General features: G+C 35.9%; 1 protein-coding gene and 1 pseudogene across 1 annotated transcript in view; one reads left to right on the top strand and one right to left on the bottom strand.

Annotated features, from left to right (window-relative positions):
- Positions 1-19,447, bottom strand: part of ARL6IP6 (ARF like GTPase 6 interacting protein 6) — a 106,502-nt gene that overhangs the window by 32,139 nt on the left and 54,916 nt on the right. The gene's annotated exons all lie outside the window — the stretch shown is intronic.
- On the top strand, positions 13,085-13,205 carry LOC120597326 (uncharacterized; annotated as a pseudogene).

Raw genomic sequence — 19,447 nt, 5'->3', positions numbered from 1 at the left:
TTCTCTGTTCTGTACTACTGCTTCTCAAATTCTGGTTGTGTACACAACTCATGTGTAGAGCTTGTTAACAATTCGGATTCTCTGTCCCCACCTGCACCTGTGTGACCCTTATCCTGAATGGCCCTTATCCTCTCTGACCCATGGCGTTCTCTCATAAAAATGAGAATTATGTCTACACTAAAGGTATTTTAGAGTTTAAAATAAAATAATGAGCCTTAGCCCAGTACCAAATGTAGAGAACCAACATAGTCCCAAGATTCTGATTCAATGAGCCCCTTCTCCCTGGTATTCTTGTTGTAGGTCATCCAGGAACTGAACATATTTTGAAAAACTACCCTTGTCTCTAGACTGTGATTCCCAGCTGTGGCTCTACATCAGAATTACCTTTGCAGCTTTTCAAACTATTAATCCTTGGGCTTCACTCCCAGAAATTCTAACACTGCACATCTGGCAAGGAGCCCAAGTATTATGTAAGTCTTGAAAAAGTGATTCCCAGACTAGCCAGAGTTGAGAATCTTTACTTCACAGTAGTGGTCTCCAAATACTTTTATCCATATGCACAGTGGAAATAAATCCAGCATGTATCTGTAGTATAGTATATACTTAGAAAATATATAAAAGTGAAAAATTTTTAAATAACAAAACAAAAATATTTTATACTGTTCTACTTATTAATGGCATCAAAACTTTTGTCATCAGTTAAAAAATTATTTTTAATAAGATTCCATAAGCTTAGTTCTTAGACGTTTGCTAACCACGATAGCTTCCTCATGCCACTAGCTACGATCTCATGCCATAATCTACACTCTTTATATCTCAGAATAGCTCAAGGTTTATACAACCACAGTTGTATAAACAAATACTTTGTTCTGTGAGGCTTTGACACACATTGTTGTATAAACAAATACTTTGTTCTGTGAGGCTTTGACACACATTGTAAGACATCCACCTCACTAAAACCAGTAGTATCCTACCTCTATTAAACAATCAAAAAACATGGTGGATACAATTTTCTTATCTTTTGTGGTTAAAAAGACAGATGATAAATGATGGATGGATGGATAAATAGACAGACAGACAGACAGACAAATATTTTGTTTCTGAACTCCAATAAGCTGTCTGTCACACTCACTGGATTACATCATCTCCTCTTTGAAGACACTATTCTTGTCCCTACATGATCTGAGCTCTGCTAACTCCACCCAGTGCTTCTTTAACTGTAATGTATATATATATATACATTGTCTATACATATATGAATGTATATATGTATATCTGAAATGTATATATGTATGAAACATCTGGGGATTTTGTTGTATAGATTTTGATCGAGTCTCAGGGAAGGCCTTACAAGCTCCTGGTGGTGTTGCTCCTGGTGGTGTTGATGTTGCGGGGATGAAGACCATATTTTGAGTTGAAAGGCTCCAGCCTAGTGGTTCACATCCCTGCATCCACATCAGAATCACCTGAGGAGTCTGCAAACCAGCTTATGCCTAGGTTCCACCTTCAGCAAGGCTATCCTCTTTCTCCTCTGAAAACTTCATATACTCTTCCTTTTCCTCTAAGGCACTTTACCCAATGCTCCCACCCCACTCCTTCAAATCACAGATTAACGTCACTTCCTCAGAGCTCTCGGCTCAGATAAGACCCCTGTCTTGTTCTATTTGGCCCACTGTAACAAAAATACCATAGACTAGGTGGCTTATAAATAACATAAATTTATGTCTTACAGTTATGGAGTCTGGGAAGTCCAAGATTAAGGTCCCAGCAGATTCGGTAACTGGCGAGAGCCCATTTCATTGTAACCTCATTTGGTTGAAGGGACGAGAGACCTCTGCTGGGCCTCTTTTATAAGAGCCTAATCATGACGCAGTCACCATTCATGACCTAATCACCGCCAAAGGCCGCACCTCCAATATCATCACATTGGACATTTGGTTTCAACATATGAATTTTGGGGGACACAAATATTCAGTCTATAGCAGCCCCTCGGTCACAGTCTCTCTTAGGACCTTAATCATTTCCTCATGATACTTATCAGCAGTACAGTTACATAATAAAATGTGTAAATAAATCTGTTTGCTTTCTGCTCCAATTACCTTTACAGCAGGGATCGTGCCTGCCCACTTTGATCATTTTTATATCCCCAGTACCTAGCACTGCACCCTACACACGATAAGAACTGAATTAGAATTCGTTAAGTAAACAAATCAGTCTTTTTTATATATATTTGAGTTTGCCAGTGTAATTCCAAGCAAATTAAAGAAATGTGATCCCTACATTTCGTAACTATATAAGGAATATATATTCTTTTTTAATCTCAAAGATGACATCATTAACATTAGTACTATATTAGTCGAAAGTCAAATATTAAGCACCTATTTTTATTAGTCAATAGAAGATGGTACAGAAGATAGAAAGGATCCTAGACCTAACAAAGCTTGCAGTCTTGTAGGGAAGACAGATATTCAAGAGTTTAGGGTTCAAACAAACTCCAGAAGACTAAGGTCAAGCATCCCTTTCTCCTCCACAGAGGGGAGGAGGCTGAAAATAACAAACACTGCACACTGCTCTAATTCATATAAATAATTACATGCATTCAGTCAAATAATTTTGAATGGATTAAAAAGTGTGGCTATAAAGCATATAATGAGGGCCCTTAATCTAGTCTAGGGGAAGTAGGAAGCTTCCCTGGGGCAATATAGTTAGACTGAGACCTGAACAATAGCTTATACAGGTGAAAGGTAAGAGGTACAGAGGCTTCAGACAGAGGGAATTATACATTCAAAGACCTTAGGGCAGAAGCCTAAGGAAAAAGGCCTGAGGGAGCAGAGTTCAGTGGGGCTGGTGCAGACGTGTGAAATGAAGCTGGAGAAGGAAGCAGGAAATAGGTTATGCAGGAGCGTGTAGAGAATTTTGAACTTGACTTTGAGTTCAGTGCAAAGTCCCTACTGAGTTTTAAGCAAGGGAATAATGTACTCTATCTAATAGCAGTGCTGGAAGATCTTGCTGGTTCCAGTACAATTACATCAGAATAAACCAGATAAGCCTTTCCTTCTCCTAATGATTATTATGTTATTTTTATTTGTTTATTAATTCTTCAGCAGTTTTCTGAACCATAATATATCTCTGCCTTTTGTAAATTACTTGGTGATTCATCCTGAACCTTATGAAGCTTAGCTGGAGGCATTCTGATGTACATGGTCTTCAGATTTTCCCTGAATCCAATCAAAAAGTCATAATTCAATCTTTGATTGTTCTCAGTAGGGCATATTACCTTAAAATATTATTTAACCCATTTTGGTAGCAATATTTTAATCAAATATTAAAGTTAAATTAAAACTATACTTCTATTTCAAAAGATATAGGAAAGATTTCTTGGTGTCTGGGAAACAATATAAATGACTGTTAGGCTTGAGGAGAAAAATTTCACTGATTAATATCAACACCTGAAATTGTTTCCAGGTGTTTTAGGTCCACAATGTTGTACACTCCCTCCTCTCCATACAAAGAACATGTACTTTGATTAAATCTGGACTTAGATGTAACAAAATAAAGAAAAAAAATCTATTTCTTAGAAGTACAATTCTTACTAAGGAAGATACTTTTTTAAATGAGAGAATATTTGTTTAACTATTTGAGCAGGTAGGGATGAGAGTGGTAAGTGCGAGACCCTCTAACAAAGGAGGATGCTATAGACAATAGGTAGTCACTCCTTTGCTACATCTGTTTTGCACTAAACCATGGTTTTAAATACTATCTAGCTCCACTTATCCTAATGATAGATATCAGTTAATACCCCCTTTAACCTCCACAAATTGAATTATTAGACAGTATTTCCTATCCTCACATGTTTCAAGCAATTCAATAAAATTCCCTAAATGTATTCTATATACAGTTGCCAGATAAATATTTAAGACATATTTATACTAAATAATTATTCATTGTTTATCTGAAATTTAAATTTAACTGGGCTACCTACATTTTATTTGCTAAATGTGGCAATCCTAATTATGGAAGAGACAATAATATAATAGGTATTGGAATGTATAACTGCTCAGTCTTGATTACACTATAACACATTGCTATACAGACAAAAAAAAGAGGATTTAGCATCAGAGAACTTGTGTTCAAATCCCTATTCACTACTGATTAGTTCTGTGACCTTAGTATCATTTCGTCTGAGTTTATCCTCTTAAAAATGAGCAATATTTACCATACCAAGTTGTCTGAAGATTAAGAGATATAAAAACACATAACAAAATTTTAATATATATAATATATATTTTATATATATTATATATATATATAATATATATATAAATGTATTTTGTAGATGATTAAGTAGTGGCACAAAGAAATTTTGTATGTTGTCTAAAGTAGTCTACCACTTAGGAAAAAAATCCAGGTCTTCTAACTGGAATAATGATAACTGGCATTGATTGCTAACAGTGTTTCAGGCATTGTGCTACGTCAAACAGAGAAAGACAAATGCCATGCCTTAGGAGGAATCAACAGTAGGTCAGAAGAAGCAGAAGATCGAATCAGCTATTCAGAAGATAAAGTAGCAGAAAACACCCAATCAGAACAGCAACAAGAAAAAAAAAATCCATTCTACTTATATGTGGAATCTAAAGAACAAAATAAACAAAACAGAAACAAACTCATAAATACAGAGAATATTTTGATGATTGCCAGAGGGGAAGGAGTTTAGGGGTGTGGGTGAAAAAGGGAAAGGGATTAAGAAGTATAAACTGGTAGTTACAAAATAGTTATGAGGGTGCAAAGTATAGCATAAGAAATATAGTCAATAATATTGTAATAACTATGTACTAGACTTACAGGGCGATTGCTTTGTAAGGTATATAAATGTCTAATCACCATGTTGTACACCTGAAACATACAATGTAATATTGTATGCCAACTGTAACTTAAAAATAAAAAACAAATTATTTTTTAAAAGGATATAAGAATTGTAAAGGAGGAAAAAAATAAAACATTTCTAGGTTCCTTGCTTTACAGTGAGGGATATGAGAAAACTAATAAATCCTTTTCCCAACATTGGCAAATAACACAAATGATAGGACCTCTGATCTTAATTAACTGAAGTAGCTCACCCCAGGAATGGCCTGCTTTCTCTTCCAATGTGACAGCATTTCTCACTTCACACATGAAGGGACTGCGGGATACTGTCCCCGAGACAGCATTTCTTTGGCTAAGTTGGTACAGCTGTTTTCTTCTGAGGGATTTTCAGTCAGCTACATGTGTTTCTGAAATAATGGAATAAGTGGCCTCTAGGGTGAAGAACCTTTCTTTATACCATTCTCCAAATCGACACCTAATGAGGAACATATTTCTCCTATAGAAATCGTCAATCTCAGAAAAGGCATCCTGGTTATGCAACCTCCCTCAAATGAGCAAGGGACTGTGTGTCTCTAGATTGAAGAAATAAAGGGAGGAGGTGCTTTTACTAGAGCTGGGGACCAGGGTCATCCCAAAAGAACTGGAAGCATGGTGGACCTGTCTCGTGGGAGCAGGATTCATGCAGGAGACATAGCTGCTGCCAAAGAAGCTGTAGGAGGCCAAAAACAAGTGAGAAAAAAAATACCTCGCCTTCTCCATTCTCCTTCTCTCTAATGCCTTCCACCTATTGGATTTAGCTGGACACCAGCTGAAGAGAAAGCATGGGAAATAGCCTGCAGGGTTTGGCCCATCTATGATACAGAGCAAAGCATCTGTATCATAGAGTCAGAGACCAAGATACCTTCCTGACTAGACAAAATTTTGTTTAAAGCAACTTTCGGCAGTTGAGTCAAGAAGGAAAGATAGCATGATCATAGAAGAACTTGAAAAGTCATAAATGCTTTACCCCTTATAAAAGCATCAAACACCAGATTTTAAGTGGGAGTTCTTCCAAACATTAAAGACTGGGAAAACTTTATATTATATACACAGGACATAGAAAAGATGGAATGAGTCTTAATACATTCTCAAATCTAGCAGGATACTCTAGGGTCATAACACCTGTGAACATAGATCTCAAAGTCCTAAACAAGATGTGAACAATTATGGCACTTTATTAAAAAGCATAATACGCTATGACAAAGTAAGGTTTTTCCCAACAATGGAAGGCTGATTCACCATTAGCAAATCTATTAGTGCAATTCATTACATTAATATAGTAAATTAATATATACATATATATTTATATTTATAATCATCTCAGTAAATGCTAAATAAGATTCAATTTTTTTAAATTGTTAAATAGTAATTATAAACAACAGGAAGCATCCTATTTAAGATTGAAACATTAGGAATAATCCTACTAAAATCAAGAATAAGCTCAGAGGCTTCCTATCTCCAGCACTCTTTGGTTTTGAGCCACAGTTCATCACTAATGCAATAAAACAAGAAAAAGACTTTAAAGGCATAATTATTAGAAAATGGGACAATCTTAGGCTACCTGTGCTCAGATCCACTCCTGAAAGACCTCATGTTTTGCTCTGTACCATAGATGGGCCAAACCCTGCAGGCTATTTCCCATGCTTTCTCTTCAGCTGGTGTCCAGCTAAATCCAGTAGGTGGAAGGCATTAGAGGGAAGGAGAATGGAGAAGGCAAGGTATTTTTTTTTCTCACTTGTTTTTGGCCTCCTACAGCTTCTTTGGCAGCAGCTATGTCTCCTGCATGAATCCTGCTCCCACGAGACAGGTCCACCATGCTTCCAGTTCTTTTGGGATGACCCTGGTTCCCAGCTCTAGTAAAAGCACCTCCTCCCTTTATTTCTTCAGTCTAGTGGTTGTGGCTTCCCGCTGTTATTAATCCCTGGGTTATCTCCTTATTACTGGTGTGGTGTTTCAAGAGCCCCTCACCTCTGTAACTGCTTTGCTGTTTAAAATTTCCTTTGTAGTAAAGACTTAAAGGGGTTTCTATTTCCCCAGTAAGATTGACTACACAGAAAACTGTTGGTATTTGTAAATTCTAAAATATTTTCATAGACTATCCAAATGAATTAAATGAAAAACTGTTAAAATCAATGTTAACATTTAGTAAGCCAGTGATATGACATTAACGACAAAGTTTATATATCAGCAATGTTAAATCAGAAAATGAAATGAAAACATTTATTCCATTCAAAATGCTAGTGACTAAGTTACAATACCTGGGAATAATACTTAAAAGAAATATGAAAGACTTACACAAGCAAACTACAACATTTTACTTCAGGACACAAAAGTAGACCTAAGTAAATAAAAGATAAATCATGTTCCTGAATGTAAAAATTCAATAGTTATAAAGTTGTCAGTTCTTTCCCAAATTAATATATTTGCGATGATTCCAACAGAGTACTTTATGGAGCATAAAATCGGATTCTAAAGTTCATAGTGAAAAAATACACTAAAAATAGTCAAAAATATTTTTAAAAAGAACAATGAGAGGCTTCAGTCCTAACTGCTATTAAGACATATGATAAAGCTATGGTTATTAAAGTGTACCAATGCCAATGAGAAAATAGTCTAGAAAAATATGTTTGTGTGTGTGTGACAAAGGTAGAATTTCCAAATCAATAATTGGATTTGGAACAATTGATTACTCTTGTCAGAAAAGATAAAATTAGATCCCACCTCAGATCCTATGCAAAAATTAATTCCACCTGGTCTAAAAAACTGTGAAAAGAAACAATTAAAAGAACAAACAGAAAGGATTATTTTTATCTAGATGGGGAAAATATTCCTAATTGACGTACAAAATCTAGAAGCCATAACAAAAGTCTACCAATTTGAATACATATAAGATTTTAAATTCCTTATTAGTAAAAGATATCACATGTAATATTAAAGAGAAGCAAGAGACTTAGAGAAAATACTTGCAACGTATACAACAAATGATTGCTATTACATTTAAAGAGCTCCTGCAAATCAGTAAGAAAGATATCAATTCAATAGGAAAATGGTCAAAGATATGATTAGTTCACAAAAAGAATGTACAAATGGTCAATAAACATAAGAATCCATTCTCTGCTTCACCAATAAACAGGGAAATACACACTGAAGCAGCAATAAAAAAAATCTTATTTATTTTCCTTAGATTAACAACTGTTAAAATTGATAACAGGAAGTTATAAAGAGGATGCAAAGGAACATGCATTATTATATACTGTCATCAAAGTAAAAATTGGTAAAGCCCTTTTAAAAGGCAATTATTAATGTCTACAAAATTTTATAAATAAACATACCAGCAATTCAACTTCTTATATCCAGCAATTCAACCTCTAAGATTCTAATCTAAATAAATATTCTCATATGTACTAAAACCTATTCTCCAAAGCACCATTTATAAGAAAAATAGTTTTGAAGAAAAAAACTAAACATTCACAGGGAGTGATGAAAAAATTGTGTTATACTCATAAAATGGACTAGATCTACATGTTTCCAGTGCATTAATCTCCAATGCATACACTTAAGTGAAACTAAAGTAAAAAGCTCACAATATATAGTGTGCAGAATGGTTTCTTTCTCTTAAGATATAGATGTGTGTGTATATATACACATGCATACATATCCATATTTGGAAATGCAGAGAAAGAGGATGGGAAGTATAAACTATAAACTGTTAACACTGAGCCCTCTGGAGTAGAGTGAGATCTGGGCACAATTGATAGCAAATAGAACAGACAGTGGCTTCAATATTACATTCTAAATGCTTCTTTATAGTTCGATATATTTACAATGAGGAAAATTAATAAACTGTAAATATACCAGTTTAAACCACATATGTGACTTTGTTATCACATATTTCCTTTCTCCTGCTATATAACAACTGAGCGCTAGTGAACAGCTGGACTCAGAGTCAGTTCCTAGGATGAGAGTTGTATGGGAGCAAAGAGGACACTGGCATTGTTCACACAGTTAATGCTCAAGAAATGCCTGAGTTAGATTCCCAGCTGTTAGAGGAGCTACAGCTTTCAAGTGCTTGTCAGTATTCTAAGTGTTTTACACAAGTCATTGTCATACCCACATTATCACTGAAGAAACTGATGTTCAGAGCTCATCTCATACAAGTACAGAGTAGCAAACAGCTAACTCTGGCTCCAGAGTCTGGATTCAATCACTACCCTGTACTGCTTGCCTACTTACACACATTTATTACTACAATGCCTCCATGTCATCCTAACTCTAAATTGGGCAGGAGAAACAGGAAAGGCAACTTCACAACAATTTCTTGGTTAGCCTGCTCTCTCCAAGAAGCAATGTGTTTCTGTCGCTGAGTCCCGAAGGAGTCCAAGGCCAAGGTCCAGTGGATGGGAGCAGATAGTTTTAATTGGCTTAAAACTTTAGGCAGGAGAGAATTCTACGTATGGGATGGGCACCTACAACAAATTCTTCTGGGCTAATGGAAAAGCCCTCATGTCTTTTTAGGGACAAAGTAGCACCCAGACCCAGAGATTACAGAAGGAACCAGTTATTTTTACTTACTTCAACTGCACTTTCACATTACCAATTAAATCCATTGACTTGAACGAAAACTAACAATAGCTAACATTTTTGAGTGTTTATTGTATGGATAGTATTATTTTATAAGCTTAGAACTGTTATCATATTACTTCTCAAAAAGATCCAATGAAATGGTAACTATTATTAGCCCATTTTTATGCTGAGAAGATTGAATAACAAACAATTCATACCAATACCAATTTAAACCCACAATTAAAACAATTTATTCATGTCTACCAAACCTACTAATTTCATCCCCACCCTAGCCCCCAAATATCATCCAGCGAGTAGTAGCATCTCAGTCTTCAGAGCATTTTCTAGTATTGTCCCCAGGACACCAGTCTGACCTTTACTTGCAGTGTGACTTTGTGTCAGTCGCATAATCCTCCTAGGCTTCAATCCCCTCCTTTGTGAACTGGTATAAATAATAATTATAGAATGACGGGAGGGTTAAATGAGACACTTTCGAACACTGATCTAACCCACTTGCCTTATGACCAGTTAACAAAATGAATTTTTTAATTTTTTCATTCAAAGTAACCGGCAATAGCTCTTTTCAGTCACAGCCTTCTAACTCCTTGCCAGGGCTGGAGTTTCACAGCCTCTGGATTCCTAGCACCTAGCTCAGTGCTTGGAATATAGTAGGTGCTTAATAGTAATAATGTACTAGAATAATAAAAAATGCTATTATTGAGTCTCTACCATGTTCCTGCCAGTCATTGTATCAGGAGATATATATATCTCCCCATATTCCCTCATGAAATCCTTTTTTGTATCTTGTAGAAGGGTATCTTTGATAGTCCTTGTGTTTTTCACCAGGTCTTTCCAGCTCTCCATGGTAGTATTGCAATTTCTGGCTCCCTTATGGTTGGGTGGGGTCAATGACTGCTTCCGGATGATGAGTTATGAGCAGAAATATTTCCACACTCAAGCATTGATTACTGAAAAATGCCCCTCCAAGAGCTCTTTTCCCTTCTTCCATAATGATGGAAAATGTTCTAAATATTGGCTGCTCTGTCATTTGGCAAAGCAGAATGTGGTGTTGAGAACTCAGCCAACAAGGATAGTATGTAACATGAGCAAGAAACAAACTTTTGTTGCTTTAAGCTACTGAGATCTGGGGGTTTTTACCCATAAATGTATAATGTAATCCTTCCTTAGAGTGTTATTATTCCAAATATACACATATAAGAAAACCGAAGTTCAAAAACATCAAACAGAAATATTAAGATATTTTCCAAGGTCATATAATTAGTTAATAATAGAATCTAGATTGTAACTCATACATATCTGATCCCCAAGCCCTTGGCATTAATCCTTACTTTACAGAGGTTCTCAATGGTTGTTCAATGGGTGGCTGAATGAATAAAAGTGAAATTTATTTCATAAACTTGACTTATCATTTTAGTGTTACATTCTGGATGTAGTTCTGCATGTATCATCACTGTCTGATTACAATCTGGAAAAATCAAATAGACTATTGGAAGCACAGCAAAGTGACATCTCTGCCTAGGTCTGATTCTAAACACAGCAACTATCAAACTTCCACTTAGAGAAGGAGGGAGATAGAGGGAGAGAGAAGAAAACAGAGAACCTGTACCCAACATCTTGCCTTCTGATGTTGCCCTTGTGCACCCAAAGCAATCTTTGATTTCAACATCCCCAGTCTGGCATGATTGGAGCTACTCTGATGATATTGACACAATTCTTCTCATGGACATACTCTATATGACACATTAAGTGCCTAGCTGTGAGGCAATCCACTTCTCTTCACCACTGTTCCAGGAATTTTGAAGAAACTGGCTCTCATTTTTATTACCAAAGGAAAATGCTGTGATGTCAGGGCATAATAGTTTTAGAATATGTGCAATTAATTTGCAACATCAATAATCCACATAGGAATCATCAGAAATCACTTGTATTTGATAATAAGAACATAAGGCTTTTTCTGACACTGAGTAAAGAACTCAGTAAATTTTCAGATTTTATAATCATGCTACTGGTCTGATACTGTGAAAAACTTCTAAAAAGAAAAATCTTCTAGTCATTATGTGCTTATGTTTTGACCAAATCACATTAAAAGTGTCAGTAAATGACACTGTTACAGACTGAATTGTTTCCCCCGAAAATTCATGTGTTAAAATCCTAGCCCCTCATACCTCAGGATGTGACATTTTTTGGAAATATGGTCATCACACTAGTATTTAATTTAGTTAAGGTCCGCCCTAATACAATATGACTGATGTCCTTATAGAAAGGGGAAATTTGGACACAAACATGCACGCAAGGAGAATGCCATGTGGATTCGAAGGCAGAGATTGGCGTGATGCATCCACAAGCTGAGTAATGCCAAAGACTGCCAGCAAACCACCAGAAACAGAGAGGCAAAGAAGAGATTCTCCTTCACAGCCATCAGGAAGAACTACTTTGCCAACACCTTATCTCATACTTCTATCTACTAAACTTGAGACAATAAATTTCTGCTATTTTAAGCCACCTTGGTTGTGATACTTTATAATGACAGCCCTAAAAAACTAAGGCAGATATTATTATATAGAATTTCACACTATATTAGTTTTTTATTATAACTGAGAAAAGAAAAAAGACAGCATTTTACCAGTCTAACATTGAAAAGATAAAACATTTATTACAGTCTATCATCTTTAAAATACTATGTACACTTCCAAGGACAGCTCTATACACATCAATTGCAAACATTCTTTAATTTACTCAAATTGCCTGCCTTTAACACAAGGAAAACACAGCTGGCACCCTCAGAAATTATGATAGAGTGAAAGTAATTGGGTAAAGAGTTCTAAGTAATGGATTCTATTTTTTCACATCCTTTTTAAAATAGAAATTTGCATCTTATTTAAGATTTCTGTATTATTGAACTTGTCTTTAAATTAGACACAAAATTTTAACGAAAAAGGAATAATAAAGGAGATGTAGAAAATAAAGAGAAACAATATGTTACAGATTACCCAAGATCGCTTACCTTCATGTCCCTTTGTTTTCAACAGGAGAAAGAGAGAGAGAGCAGTAGGAAAGTATAAGCATGCCCAAGTTTGAGAAGAGAAAATCTAACATGTTTTAATTTATCAGATTTACCTATTTTCTAGAAACGCAGTTTTCCAATGTAAGAGCAGAAACTATACTACTTTTACACATGTCAGAAGACAATTATAAATAGAGAAAGTTGGAGGAAAATGGCTTATCTCTGGCTGCTGCTGGCAGGAATGTGTTTAGCCTCTTTATTCTACCTATCAATGCTCAATCACACTGCATGTCAGAGACTGCTTGCTCTCTGGTGTTTCATTACTATTAGTGTTGAGATGACATTAACTGTAATATTTTGTCATTTCCTGGGATAAGACCAAGATCGAAGGTTCCTTGTTCCTGAATATACGATTTTAAGTGAAGTTCTTTACTTTTGAGTGGTCACAGACCCCTTAGAGAAGCTGATATGGACCCACTCATGAGAAAAATGCACAAGCATGAATATGCCCGAAATTTGAGAAACAATTTCAGGGATTTCCTGACTCAAGCATGGCTCTCAGGCTAAAAATTCTTGTTTAAAATGTTAAACGGTGTCTTCAGCCACGCCACTCTGAACGTACCTGATCCCATCTGATCTTATGGAAGCTAAGCAGGGTCGGGCCTGGTTAGTACTTAGGTGGGAGACCACATTGGAAGACCAGGTGCTATGGGCATTAAAAAAAAAAATGTTAAACAGATTTTTAATTTCAGTTCCTCTTTCAATATCAACTTAAGTATCACCTCCTCCAGGAATCCTGCCCTTAATACTCTGGTCCATGCTGACTACTCCTTTCTCTGAACTTTATTGCATTGTTAATATTTACCAATGTAGCCTTTTATTGATTTCTATTTCCTTGCTCCTTAATCTTCTCTTTTGAAATGGATTATAAATTCATTTAGGAAAACTGTCTTATATATTATAGCATCTTGCAGAAACCTCAGCATATACTAGGTGCTTAATAAAAGCTTATTGAATGATGACTTAGTTACTTGACTAATATACATCATAATTCTTTCCATAATTCAGGAAAGGGCTGTACTATTATGATATAGTAAGAAATGTATATTTAGCCCTCCATGTTCCCCGCCAAAGCTCCTAAAACCCCTGTGATTTCCTAAGTGATAAGAACTGAAGGAACATTTTTTTATAATATTTGGGTTTTGTCCCCAGTTCTTGAAATAGCTCTAAAGTGATAAAGGTAATAGAATTGTCTTTTATTATTCATAGCAAGCCCCTTTCCACTACATTTGAATTTATCTTAAAGTGCTGGCTTTTGGAAAGCCTGTAAGAATAGGGGGCTGATTGTCAGGGGAGCCAACCATGTGATTAGAGAATTGGAACTCTCAGCCCTACCCTAACCTCTGGATAGGGGAAAGGGGCTGGAGAAAGACTTAATCTCCAATGGCCAGTGATTTAATTAATCATACCTACATAATGGGAACCTTCATAGAAACCATAAACAAAGGGATTCAGAGAGCTTCGGGGTTGCTGAACACACCTAGGTGATAGGAGGAGGAGGATGTGCTCAAAGAGAACATGGAAGCTCCACATCTCTTCTCCCTTCCCTGCCTGCCTTATGCACCTCTTCCATCTGGCTGTTCCTGAGTTGTATAATTTACAATAAACCAGTAATCTAGTGAGTACACTGTTTTTCTGAGTTCTGTGAGCCACTCTAGCAAATTCTCAAACCTGAACAGAAAGTCATGTGAATCTCTAATTTATAACCAGTCAATCAGAAACATGTGACAACCTGGACTTTTCATTGGTGTCTGAAGTCGGGGGAGGCAGTTCTGTGGAACTGAGTCTTTAATCTGTGAGGTCTGCACTAACTTCAGGTAGTTAGTGTCATCATTGAATAAAATTATAGGACACCCAGTTGGTGTCCACAGAGAACTGAAGAATTGGTTGATGTGGATAAAAGCCTCACACATTTGGTGTCAGAAGTATTGTGAGATTAGACAAAACAAAGGTTTTATTTTAGGGGCCTTCATAATTCTACATAAAATATAACCTCGCAGTCAGCAGCTATAAGATCAATAGAAAACTCAGTTCTGTACTTCACAGAATAATATCTGCATAGCAGTCCACATGCAGAAAGAATAGTTGGCATTTAGTTACAGAGATTTCACTTGGGTAAACCCTACTTTCCTGTACTCTCTATAGAGAAGAAAATCAGATTGAAAATGATTGATTAGTGAGCAGAAATTTCTTCAACATATTCACTAAGCAGAAAATATGTTTAATTAGTGTGAGAGAAGTTACAGCATGCCATAGAAATAGACGTTCTGGTCACTTATTTCAACTAATTGTAGAGGAAGCTTATTTCCTAAGTAATGTTAAAGGAATTTTTTTTTTCAAGTAAAATTGTAACTCTCATACAAATATAAAAATGAACGCATATTAAAGATCTTCTTAACTCATTAATTAGGGAATGGATAAGATGTTACAATCAATTCAAAAGAGAATTCAAAGAACAGACACATTTATAGATGAGGAATGTTGAAATGAATGCGCAAATAGAGGCAAAACTAGATTAATTCCTCAGTAAGGGGAGGAAAGTCAATTGAACTTCTACAAGACACGGTTTATATGTCTATAGACAAGAATTATTTTGCATTGTTATTGATTATCTACAAATTTAGGAGTTATAAAATAATTCTCAAAGAATTAATATCAAATAACTTGGAAGGATGTGCTTCAAGGACAGTCTGAGTAACAATAGATAGTCCCTGAAACTGAATTGATGTCCTAGGGGCAAAAAGCTGGCTGGCCAGCATGCTTCATTTTGCAAAGTGAGGTGTAAACAGAGCTGAAGGGCTCCAGAAAATTGATGAGGTTTTGGAGGCTGTGGGAGAGATTAGGGTGTGGACATAAGGATACTGTCAACCAGAAAGGACATTTGGGAGTAGCTCAGACATGTAATATAGAGATTTTACTAAGTATTACTATGATATATGTAATCTAAACTCTATTCTCCATTCCCCCATTAAATTTTCAGTAAAAACTTACATTATTCTTGGGAGCAGGCCCATTTTTTGTAATGTGACATCTTGCTAAAAAGGACAATTAAACAAGTGTGGACAATAGCTATGAGTCTTACCAAGGTTATATACCAGCGATAACCTACACTGGGAGGAGACGTGCAGGAGGAGTGATGCTCTGCAGACTTTCCTGAAACACTGGCAAAGCTGACAGTGCACGTTGATGAGAACCTGATGTCTTTTTGATCAGGTCCTTTGTTATATCCATTTTGCCTACTTAAAGAGATTAATAAGAGACTGATTAATCTCACTCTCCAATAACTCTACAGTCTATTGAATAATCACAGTGCTTCTTCCATTCAAAAAGTACTTTATAAATATTAATCCCCATATCACTCCCATAAATTCCACTTTTTAAATAAAAGAGAAGACAGCTGCTTCTCATTAATTATCATATTAGGAAATTGATTAGACATCTTTTGAAAAGTTTAATTATGTAAAAGAAAAAATGTAATTTTTCCTCTACACTTCTGCATCCTTTGCTAAGACCCCTGTAATAAAAGATTAACTAGAGAAAAATAGACAGAACTTTATTAACATGTACACTCATGTATACACAGAGATACCCAGGAAAAAGTGAGTTACTCCTCTAGGTGCTTTTAGAATTCAGAATTAAATATCATCTTAATAGGGAAAGGGGAAAAGGAATATAGTCCTCTTAGGGGGAAGTAAATGATTTTTAGGAAAGATGGAAAGATGAATGGGTCCTTACAAGAATAGATGGGAGATATGATAACTTGTGACAAAGTTTGTCTGGGCATGGTGTCAACTCCTCATATCCTGTCCTGTGATAACAGTCAATCTTCCCTGGTTGATGAAACTCTCAGAGAGGGGATCTATAACAAATGATTTCTTTTTGCAGGATCTGTCTTTAGCAGATAAGGGGAGTTAGGAGAAACTCTCTTCCTGCATTTGATGTTTCCCAAGTTTGTACAGCTCAAAATAATCAATATACCAAAGCAGCATATTTTGGGGTGGCAAGTCCTGAACCCCTACAGTCATATTCTGCTACCCTTTAACTATAAATACAACGTCTACCTCTGGATGTCAGGAGCCGAAATGCTGCAAAGCCCCAAAACTCTGCACCTTAAGTCACAGTAGTGGACTCCATTTGGCATGTGGAATGTGAACGAGTCATGGATTCTAGCTCTGCTTCAGGCTTTTGCCTAGTTATGTAATCCTGGGGATGTCTATTTACTTCTCTAGATATCACTTCCCTCATTTTAAAGGGCATAAAATCTTTTTCTCAACTAATCTGAGGTTCTCCAGCTGAGGCACCATAAATCAGAACAGCCAAAACAGATTAACAAGAAAAAAACAAATAAAAGTTTATTAACATGTGCATTGAGCATATACAAATGGAGCTCTCAGCAATGAATAGCCCGAAGTGGTAGTTAGAACTTGGATTTAAATACCAGTAAAGGAGTCTGGGGCTTCTGGGTGGTGGAGGTTAAGTATTGGGAAGGTGGCCAGGAAAAGTATGGTCAACAAGGGTAGTTCAGTAAGGTTCGTTGTGTAGATTTAAGTCTGCACGTTCTCCACTTAAAAGAGTTGGGAAGAGTCTTCCTCTTCTCTATGTGGGAACGACACCTCTATAAATAGAAATCTTATAAATGTGTATGCCCTTTACAAAAGAAAATTTGTGCCCTGTTTTTAGAGTTTTTCCTGAGCCTGCTGGTTCTCAACGGCCTTTAGCTCAAAGTAATCCATATGCCAAAGAGGCATGTTTGGAGGTAGCGTATTCTGGTGCACTTCACTACCCCTTTCTTGTGACAGAGACCTTCCTACCTTCCTTTGTATCCACTGTAGTTAAAGAACAGAATGTAGAACAGTTCACTCAGAGAGAGAAAAATTTTAATGAGAATCTAAGGTAGGGAATTAGGAGATTTCCTCTTCGGGAAACAGAGCAAGGAAGTTCCCTGAAGAAAATTCAAGGAATTCCCCAGAGGAAGGAGACAGAAGCCAAAGAGTTTGAATGTTCTTGAGGGAATGGAAGGCAGAAAAGCAAAAGACTATTATAGTGAAATAAGTAAATAAGTCTGGGTTAAAGCCCAGCTTTGCCCGTTACTAGCTGTGTGATCTTGGAGAAACTGTTTTCCCTTTCTGGGCCTCAGTTTCCTTATCTATAAAATGGGAACAATAATAGTATTATTCAAATAGAGTGAATTAAATTAGTTAAAATAGACAAAGTTCTAAATAAGTACTATATAATCCCTTTACTATAAACCTTCCTCTTGAAGCCAGAATATTGATGAGTCTTGAGAACTCAAAATTTTGAAAACAAATTTTAAACTTACTAGCTAAGAGGATACCAAATAAACCTTATCTGTCTTTACTGTGCAATTTTCAGTAGAGTCTACATAATTCACTGATTTTGTGTGTGTGTGTGAATGCTTGCTTTATTATGTTTGTTTAGAAAAGAACATCTATAGTATTGGTACTTACCGTAGGGGCCTCATTATTTAATCTAAAAGTAATCGCTGTGGATAATAACTTCTTTACTGCAGATAAAAATATAATAAAGTCCAAGAGATGACTATGGGGATGAGTTTCATAGGGTGTCTGTCATTCGCTTTTAAAGTAAAATAAATAAGTAAGTAAGTAAATAAATAAATAAATAAATAAAAATATTGTATTTAAAAAGCCATGACTGGGTAGAGCAAATGATTCATACTAACTAAATTTATAAGAGGTTAATTTAAAAGTTGACCAAAGGAAGTATGTCTGTCAGAAAAGTGAGCAGTCATATCCACAAAGCCCAGGTTTACTCAGCAAAACTCATTATAGGTCAGAAACCAATTTACTGATTGAGAGTCCAGAACTAAAGACAAGAGAACTGAATGACCAAAAGTGATAGTTTCAGAAAAGTCCAGTTATCTGCTTAATGAATTGCTTTGTAGGCTCAAGGAATACTTCTTTCTCCAGAAACAGGACTGGTCACCAAAAGGTCACCCTTCTCCCAGAACCATACTAGAGACACAAGAATGGACATGTCTTCTTTGACTCTCAAGAATCCAGGTTAGAGAAGTATAGGGCAGTGAAAAATAATTCACTGCAGTCAGGCAAAACCTAACTGAATCCTGACTCAGCTACGTACTAGCTTTGTAAATGAGAAAATGAATAACCACTCTGCCTCTCTGGTTTTTCTATGCATCAAATGGGAAAAGTATAGAAACCAATTTATATAGGGATTAAATGAGACAGTAAATGTAGTGTCTAGCACAGTGTAAGGCACATTTGTTCAAAAAATGTTTGTTGCTATCAATCCACTACACTTCTATTATGACATATCCTTGGTCATAATAAAATTAATTGTATCATGGCCTTTACTGCATTATTTATACTTCACTCTTCTTGGTGGAATTTTAAAGGCTCCCTAAGTCCTTGATGAGCATTGGGCAGAAAGTGGCATATTTGCATTTCGTCTCAGTCAGATAACTTTAAAGAGATGAACAATCTCATTCATTTTAGTTTTTTCTTTCTTATAAGCTTTATTCTATTTTAAATTTTAATCATACTCATTATCATGTCACTTTTTCAGAATGGCCTTCCCTTTTGTCATTCTCAAGTCTTTTAGCTCCAGAGAGTCAAAGCCATGATATTCTTATTGCCACTTATTTCTAGCACTTAGTGTAGTGCCAGGCATCTAGTAGATGCTCGATATATATTTTTCAAGTGAAAATATAAGTGTATCATTTTTTCTTAGTTATATAAATAACTGTCCTCTCCTGCAAAGCCCCATATTTAATTTTTTATTTGGATTTTTTTTTATGTGTGTGTGTTTTTTTCCCTAGGAAGTCTAATTTGTGCTTTACTTGAAAACCGAAGAGTTCTAATTATTGTTTGTTCAAGTTGTTCTCTCTCTCATCCAACA

This window comes from Pteropus medius, unplaced genomic scaffold (genome assembly GCF_902729225.1).
Source record: "Pteropus medius unplaced genomic scaffold, Ma_sr-lr_union100, whole genome shotgun sequence".
In the NCBI taxonomy this organism is placed as follows: Eukaryota; Metazoa; Chordata; class Mammalia; order Chiroptera; family Pteropodidae; genus Pteropus; species Pteropus medius.
The sequence above is the reverse complement of the archived record's forward strand: the minus strand, read 5'-3'. Positions and strand labels throughout refer to the sequence as shown.